Source organism: Belonocnema kinseyi, chromosome 6 (assembly GCF_010883055.1).
Source record: "Belonocnema kinseyi isolate 2016_QV_RU_SX_M_011 chromosome 6, B_treatae_v1, whole genome shotgun sequence".
NCBI lineage: Eukaryota > Metazoa > Arthropoda > Insecta > Hymenoptera > Cynipidae > Belonocnema > Belonocnema kinseyi.
In genome coordinates this window covers 26,430,276-26,439,382 of record NC_046662.1, presented here as the reverse complement: position 1 = coordinate 26,439,382, position 9,107 = coordinate 26,430,276, and the positions used below count along the sequence as shown (strand labels likewise).

The window sequence follows — 9,107 nt, the reverse complement described above, 5'->3', positions numbered from 1 at the left end:
GTATAGAGCTCCAAGGAGATTATGTTGAAATATAAAAAAAAATTTACCCAAAAAAAATTGTTTTTATACTTCATTCTAAGGACTTATTGAACTACCCTCGTAGTATTTCAAAGAAGAAATACTGTTCGATTGTAATAGAAAATTTTGTTATATTGCTTCGTTGCGAATTCATGTTCTTTTTTTTTTTAGTACAAAAATTCAAATAAGTGGTTCAAATTAAAAATTCATTTTTTTGTTTGAAGATTAAAACTTTAAATGAAAATTCATCTGTCATTAAATTACAAATTTTGTAGCTTCAAAAACTTAATGAAAATTGATCCTTTAATCTCCAAAATTAATGTTCTTAAAATAAACTATTCCAGCAGAAAAATTAACTATTTTGCTGCAAATCCGTTTTTGTTTGAGACTTAGATTTTTAGAAAAAAATTTTGAATTATTCTATTTTTGTTAAAAAATGTTTCAGATAAAATTTCAACTGTATGGTTGAAAATTTATGTATTTTATGAAAAATTAGCATTTTTGTAGAAAATTCATCTTTATGGTATAAAATTTAATTATCCCAGTTGAAAATAAATTTTTTTCTACTAAAGATTTAACTATTCCAGTAGAAAATTTAACTATTTTGCTGGAAATCCGTTTTTTTTAAGAATTCAATTTTTAGTAAAAAATGGAACCATTCTATTTTTGTTAAAAAATGTTTAAGAATAAATTTCAACTATTTGGTTGAAAATTTATATTTTTCATTTAGAAATTAAACTAGTTGTTTCCAAATTTATGCACTTTGTGAAAAACTAGCATTTTTTGTAGAAAATTAATATTTATGGTTGAAAAGTCATCTTTTTGGTATAAAATTCAATTATCCCATTTTGAAGACTCGTCATTTTAATTGAAAATGTATTTCTGGTTGAAAATGTAAGGACTTTCTTGAAAATCAATTTTTTAAACTAAAGTTTTGACTATTCCAGCAGAAAATGTAACTATTTTACTGGAAAAATTCGGGTTTTTTTGTTAAGAATTAGATTTTTTGTTGAAAATGCATATTTTTTAGATAAAAATTCAACTGTTTAGTTGAAAATTGATATTGTTTATTTAGAAATTAAACAAGCTGTTTGAAAATTTATGTATTTTGTGAAAAATGAACATTTTTGTAGAAAATTAATCTTTAGGGTTTAAAATTAATCTTTTTGGTAGAAAATTTAATTATCCCATTTTGAAGACTCATGATTTTAATTGAAAATGTTTTTCTGGTTGAAATTGTAAGTACTGTCTTGAAAATAATTTTTTTTTTTTAACTAAAGATTGAACTATTCCAGCTGAAAATGTAACTATTTTGCTGGAAAAATTCGGGTTTTTTTGTTGTTAAGAATTAGATTTTTAACAGGAAATTCTATTTTTGGTTGAAAATGCATATTTTTCAGATAAAAATTCAATTATTTGGTTGAAAATTTATATTTTTCATTTAGAAATTAAACTAGTTGTTTCCAAATTTATGCGCTTTGTGAAAAACTAGCATTTTTTGTAGAAAATTAATCTTCATGGTTGAAAATTTATCTTTTTGGTATAAAATTCAATATTCCCAGTTGAAAATGTAAGAACTTTCTGGAAAATATTTTTTTTAACTAAAGATTTAACTAATCCAGTAGAAAGTTTAACTATTTTTTGAAAATCCGTTTTTTGTTGTTGTTTAAGAATTAGATTTTTAACAGTAAATGTACCATTCTGTTTTTGGTTGAAATTTCATATTTTTTTAGATAAAAATTGAAGGATTTGGTTGAAAATTGATATTTTTTATTTAGAAAATAAAGTAGTGTTTTAAAATTTTTTTGTATTTTAAGAAAAATGAACATTTTTGTAGAAAATTAATCTTTAGGGTTGAAAACTCATCTTTTTGGTATAAAATTGAACTATTATATTTTAGGATTCATCATTTTTATTAAAATTGTATCTCCGGTTGAAAATGTAAGCACTTTCTTGAAAATATATTTTTTTATTTTATGATTTGCCTATTCCAGTCGAAATTTTAACTATTTTCCTGAAAATCTGTTCTTTTTTGTTGATAAGAATTAGATTATTAACCGAAAATTGAACCATTCTTTTTTCTTATTATAAATTTGTTTAGAGAAAAATTCAATTATTTGGTTGGAAATTTATATTTTTTATTTGCAAATTAAAAAAAATGTTGTATAAAATTCTACTATTCCAGTTAAAGATTTATAATTTTAAATGAAAATTCATTTTTTTAAACTCTAAAACAAATTTTTTTACACTAAAAATTAAACTATTTTAGTTGGAAATTTAACTATTTTGCTGAAAATCCGTTCTTTTTTTTGTTAAAAATGATATTTTTAACGGAAATTGGAACCATTTTATTATATTTTTTAAAATTATCTTAGATAAAAATAAACTAGTTAGAAATTTATATTTTTTATGAAGAAATTAAACTGTTTTGCAGAAAATTAATCTTTAGGGTCGAAAATATCTTTTTGTAAATTTATATTTTCATTTCGAAATTAAACTAGTTGCTTGCAAATTTATGTATTTTGTGAAAAATTAGTATTTTTTTCTAGAAAATTAATCTTTATGGTAGAAAATTCCTCTTTTTGGTAAAAAATTCTACTTTTCCAGTTGAAGATTCATCATTTTAATTGAAAATTCATCTGTGGTTGAAAATGTAAGTACTTTCTTGAAAGTAAAAATTTTTTAAACTAAAAAATTAACTTATCCGGTAGAAAATGTAACGATTTTTCTGGAAATTTTAACAGAAAGTCTAACCATTCTATTTTTGATTTAAAATGTATCTTTTAACTATTTGGTTGAAAATTGATATTTTTTATTTATAAGTTAGACTGCTGTTATAAAAATGTATGCAATTTTTGAAAAATTCGCCTTTATGGTTGAAAGTTCAACAGTTTAGTTGAAAATTAATTCATTCACCTGAAAATTTTAATGTCTACTTTCGGTTGAAAATTGATCTTTACTTGTTCAAAATTCAACAATTTAGGTAAGAATGTGTATTTTTTTAACTAAAAATTCAACTATTTCATTGAAAAAATGTTAAGTGAAAATAATATTTTTCTTAGAAAGTTAATAAAACTCTTATATTTGTTTTAAAATTAATTTTTTAAACTAAAAATGTTATTTTTTCATTTTCGGTTCAAAATTATTCTATTTTTAGTTAGAAATTTACCTATTTAGTTGAATAGTTGTCTTCTTTAATTAAAAATTCATGTGTTGTTGAAAAATTGTATTTTTTTCGTAGAAAATTAAATTTTTATTCAAAATTAATCTACTTGTTTAAAAATTCATCATTTCAAATAAAAATTAATCTTTTTGGTTTGAAATTCAACTATTCCAATTGAAGATTCATAGTTTTATTTGAAAATTGATCTTTACTTGTTCAAAATTTAGCAATTTCGATGAAAATTTGTATTTTGTTAATTAAAAATTCAACTATTTCATTGAAAAAAATTTAATTTAAAATGATCTTTTTCTTTGAAAGTTAATCTTATTTAAAAATTCCTCTTTTTGTTTAAAAATTCAAGTATTCCAGATAATATTTATCATTTTAGTTGAAAATTTATCTTTTAGGTTGGAAATGAAATGATTTGGTTAAAAGTTAAATTTTTTCGTTAAAAATTAATTTTTTTTTTGGTTCAAGATTCGAATTTTAAAATTAAAATTCATTTCTTTCATTGAAAAATGAGCTCTCTGATTGGAAAACTTTTTTTTCTTTTGATATTTATTGGTTGCGATTTTTTTTTATTGAAAATGTAACTATTATTCCAGTTGAATATTCTATAATTTTACTTAAAGATCATCTCTTTCGTTAAACATTCATTTTTTGACGAAAAATTTCATTATTCAAGTTTATGGTTGAAAATGATCTTTTTAGTTGAAAATTCTTCTTTGTTGGTAGCAATTAATTTTCTTGGTTGAAAATTAATCTTTTTTGGTTTTTTTGTGAAAGTCATGATTTTAACTGAAAGTTTAACTTATTCCAATTGAAAATTTTATAGTTGTAGTTGACAATTCATTTGTTTGGTTAAAAAGTAAGCTTTTGAACTTAAAATTTAATAATTTAAGTTTTGATTGACTTAGGTGTGGTTTAAAATTGAGTTTTTTATCTGAAAATGATTCTTTTTCATTTTCGGTTGAAAATTATTATTTTTTTTATTCCAAAATTCAACTGTTTTATTGAAAAATTTGTCTTCTTTAATTAAGAATTCAACTATTTCGTTAAAAATTCATCATTTCAATTGAAAATTCATCTTTTTGTTTTAAAATTAAACTATTGCAGTGAAATATTAATAATTTGATTTGAAAATTCACCTTTTTTCTTAAAAATTGAACTATTTTGATTAAAATCCTTTTTTTTTAAATAATTATGAGAAAATAGTGCTGTAGTGTCATTTTTGTTTGTTTTGAAATATAATTTGTTCAACTAAGAGTTTAACTTTTCCAACTTTTTTTAATTGGTATTTTTTTAGTGGAAAATTTAAGTGTTCTTTCCAAAATGAATTTATTTTGCAATGTTTTTCTTTTTTTTGTGTGTTAAAGGTGTTTACAATGAATGTCATGAATTAAAAAAATATTGTCTACTATTTCAAAAAAAAAAAAAAAAAAAAAAAAATGACACTACAGAATTATTTTCTCATATCTGATTTAACAAAAAATGTAATAGTTGATATTTTAATGAAGTAAAAGATTTTTAGCCAAAATCAAAAACAGTTGAATTAAACCAAAAAGGACAAATTTTCAATCAATGAGTTTGTTCCGTAATTAAACTAGATTATACCGGCAAAATATATAAATTTGAAACCAATTAGTTGAATTTTCAAGAAAAAAAAAAACAAATTTCAACCAAATACTTGAATCTTTAACTAGAAACATTAATTTTTAACCGAATAGTTGGATTTTTAATTAAAACAAAAATATTTTCTACAAAAAAAAGACGAATTTTCAACAAAATAAATGAATTTTTATCAAAATAGTTGAACTTTCAACCAAGAAGATTAACTTTCAACTAATAGTTTAATTTTCTGCCAAATTGTTGAATTTTCTACAAAACATTTTAGTTTCTAGTTACATAAAATAATAATTAACTAAAATTATGCCAAAAAATTAACTTTAAATAAAGTAGTTCAACTTTAAACTAAGGAGTTGAATTTTCAACCTAAAAATATGTTTTTTAAATGAAAAATGTGATAGTTGATATTCTAACAAAAAAAAGATTTTTATTTAAATGTATTTTTATATTTTTATTTAATGTATTTTCTATCAAAAAGATTAAAATTTCAATGAAGTACGGGACATTTTTATTCGAATAGTGGATTTTTTAATTATGGACAATAATTTTCCTCCAGTAAAGGCGAATTTGCAACAAAATACTTCAATTTTATATTAAATTGTCGAATTTTCAACCAAAAAGTTTAAATTTCTACTAAAAAGACGTATTTTGAACAAAGTAAATCAACTTTTTCAAAATATTTGGATTTTCAACCAAGATGATTAATTTTCTACCAAAAAGACAAATTTTGAATAAGTTACGTAAGTTTTCAATTAAATAGATTAAACCAAGGATGGTGATGCTCATTCAAATTTTATTTTATTAATCTTTGGGTGATATTTTTTCGTTTCTGAAAATTTTTAACTAAAAAATTTAATTTTTAAACTAAAAAAGATTCTACAAAACAGATTGATTCTGTATTAAATATTTTCATTTTCTGTCAAATTTATCAATTTTTAAGTAAAAAAATTAAATATTTAACCAAATTTACACTATTTATAATATTTATGATCTGTGATGTGAGTTCGAGGTCTGAAATTAATCAAAATTTTAATTTCTCTTTAACCCCCAGCATTCAATTTTAACTACGAAATTCTTAGAAATGAAAAAAAGCAAGAATCTAAAGATTTAATTTGGATAATATACTCTTAAGTGTTTCTCTTTCAATAAAAAGAAATATCTAACTGAAAAAAAGAAAAGAAAAGAGCAGGCATCCTCGAAACTACTTTCTTTGATTTTTTTCTCGTCTTTTATATATATATAAATTTTTCTTTTTAATTAGAATCTCAAAAATGGAAATGAAAAATATTTCAAAATTTTAGAGATTTTAAAAAATTTTAAAGAGGATCTTAACAGATTTCAGTTATTTTAAAAGACTTTAACGTATTTGAAAGTTTCGAGGGTATTTTAAAAAATTTCACGAGATTTTAGAGAATTTTGAAGATTTGAAGGGGTAAAATTCCTCCAGAGATTTAAAAATTTTGAAGATTTCTAATTTTTTAAAAGGATTTCGATAATTTTAAGGGATTTCGAAGATTTCGAAAAATTTTAAGGGATTTCTAGAAAATTTCACGAGATTTGAACAGATTCCAAGAAATTCTAAAAGATTTCATCTGATTTTATGTATTCGAAAACATTTTATAGGGTTTCAAAATGATTGACGAATTTTTAAAATATTTTAAGAGGATTTGAACAGATTTCAGTTGTTTTAAAGGACATTAAGAAATTTAAAAGTTTCTAGGGTATTTAATAAAATTTCAAGAAATTTTAGACAATTTTGAAGATTTCAAGGGATAAATTCCCTTTAGAGATTTCAAAATTTTGAAGATTTCAAAATTTTAAAAAGTATTTCGAAGATTTGGAAAGATTTTAAAGGATTTCAAGATTTTCCAAATTTTAAGGGATTTTTAGGAATTTCTAAAAATTTCCCAAAATTTCAACAGATTCAAGCAGCTTTTAAAGGATTTCAACTGATTTTAGGTATTCGAAAGAATTTTATAGGGTTTCAAAACGATTGACGAATTTTTAAAATATTTTAAGAGGATTTGAACAGATTTCAGTTGTTTTAAAGGACATTAAGGAATTTAAAAGTTTCTAGGGTATTTAATAAAATTTCAAGATATTTTAGACAATTTTGAAGATTTCAAGGGATAAATTCCCTTTAGAGATTTCAAAATTTTAAAAAGTATTTCGAAGATTTAGAAAGATTTTAAGGGATTTCAAGATTTTCAAAATTTTAAGGGATTTTAAGGAATTTCTAAAAATTTCACAAAATTTGAACAGATTCAAGGAGCTTTTAAAGGATTTCAACTGATTTTAGGTATTCGAAAGAATTTTATAGGGTTTCAAAATGATTGACGAATTTTTAAAATATTTTAAGATGATTTTAACAGATTTCAGTTGTTTTAAAGGACTTTAAGGAATTTAAAAGTTTCTAGGGTATTTATTAAAATTTCAAGAGATTTTAGAGAGTTTTGAGGATTTCAAGAGATAAATTTCCTTTAGAGATTTCAAAATTTTAAAAAGTATTTCGAAGATTTAGAAAGATTTTTAAGGATTTCAAGATTTTCAACATTTTAAGGGATTTTAAGGAATTTCAAAAAATTTCAACAGATTTTAGGAGCTTTGAAAGGATTTCAACTGATTTTAGGTATTCGAAAGAATTTTATAGGGTTTCAAAATGATTGACGAATTTTTAAAATATTTTAAGAGGATATTAATAGATTTTAGTGGTTTTAAAGGATTTTAACGTATTTGAAAGTTTCGAGGGTATTGAAAAAAATATCAAGAGATCTGAGAGAATTTTGAATATTTCAAGGGATAAAATGAACTATTGCAGTTGAAAATCCATAATTTTAATTGAAAATTATTTAATTTTGTTGAAAATTAATTCCTTTAACTGAAAATTTGAATGTCCTTTTTTGATTGAAATTTGATCTTTACTTGTTCAGAATTCAACAATTTGGATGAAAATTTGTATTTTGTTAATTAAAATTTCAACTATTTCATTAGAAAAAATTTAATTTAAAATCATCTTTTTCTTTTAAAATTAATCTTCTTATTTAAAAATTCTTCCCTTTGTGTTCAAAATTCAAGTATTCCAGATAATATTGATAATTTCAGTTGAAAACTTATCTTTTATGTTGTAAATAAAATTATTTGGTTTAAATTTAAACTTTTTTGTTAAAGATGAATTTTTTTAGAAAATTTTGAGAATTTTGAAAATTTCAAGGTATGAAATTCCTTCAGAGATTCTAAAAAATGGAAGTTTTAAAAATTTTTAAAAGGATTTCGAAGATTTAGAAAGATTTTAAGGGATTTTAAAATTTTAAGGGAGTTCAATGGATTTCTAAAAATTTCACGAGATTTGAACAGATTCCAAAATATTTTAAAGGATTTCATATCATTTCAGGTTATTCGAAAGGATTTTATATTCTTTCAAAAAGATTGACGAATTTTTAAAATGAGGATCTTAACAGTTATCAGTGGTTTTAAAGGATTTTAAGTTATTTTTAGAGTTTCGAGGGTATTTTAAAAAATATCGAAAGATTTTAGAGAATTTTAAAGATTTCAAGGGATAAAATCCCTTCAGAGATTTCAAAAAATTTGAAGATCTTAAAATTCCTAAAGGGATTTCAAGATTTGTAAGATTTCAAGGTATTTCAAAGATTTTAACAGGTTCGAAGTGATTTTAAGGCATTTTCAATTTGAAGAGGATTTTAACGGATTTCAAAGCTTTTAGGTTATTTAAAAAGATTTCAAGGAATTTTAAAGAATTTTAATGATTAAAAGGGATTTGAACAGATTTCAAGATTTTGAAAATTACAAAAGATTTTAAGGGATTTCAAGATTTCAAAAATTTAAAGGGATTTTAAAGATTTCAAAACAATTCAAGGGATTTCTAAATTATTCACGAGATTTGAAAATACTTCAAGAGGTTTTTTAAAAGGATTTTATAGTGTTATAAAAATATTAATGAATTTTCTAGGAATTCTAAGAGGATTTTAACAGATTTCAATGTTTGTACAGGATTTTAACGTATTTCGAGGGTTTTAGGGCATTTTAAAAGGTGTCAAGAAATTTTAAAGAATTTTAATGATTAAAAGAGATTTCAACAGATTTCAAGATTTTGAAGATTTCAAATGATTTTAAGGGATTTCAAGATTTGGAAGATTTAAAAATTTTAAGGGATTTTAAAGATTTCAAAACAATTCTAGGTATTTCTAAAATGTTCACGAGATTTTAAAAGACTTCAAGAGGTTTCTTAGTTTATTTAAAAAAATATCAAAGAATTTTAAAGAATTTTAATGATTAAAAGGGA

General features: G+C 21.7%; 1 protein-coding gene across 1 annotated transcript in view; it reads left to right on the top strand.

Moving 5' to 3' along the window:
* LOC117174940 (syntaxin-binding protein 5) overlaps positions 1 to 9,107 on the top strand; it is a 48,483-nt gene that overhangs the window by 28,515 nt on the left and 10,861 nt on the right. The gene's annotated exons all lie outside the window — the stretch shown is intronic.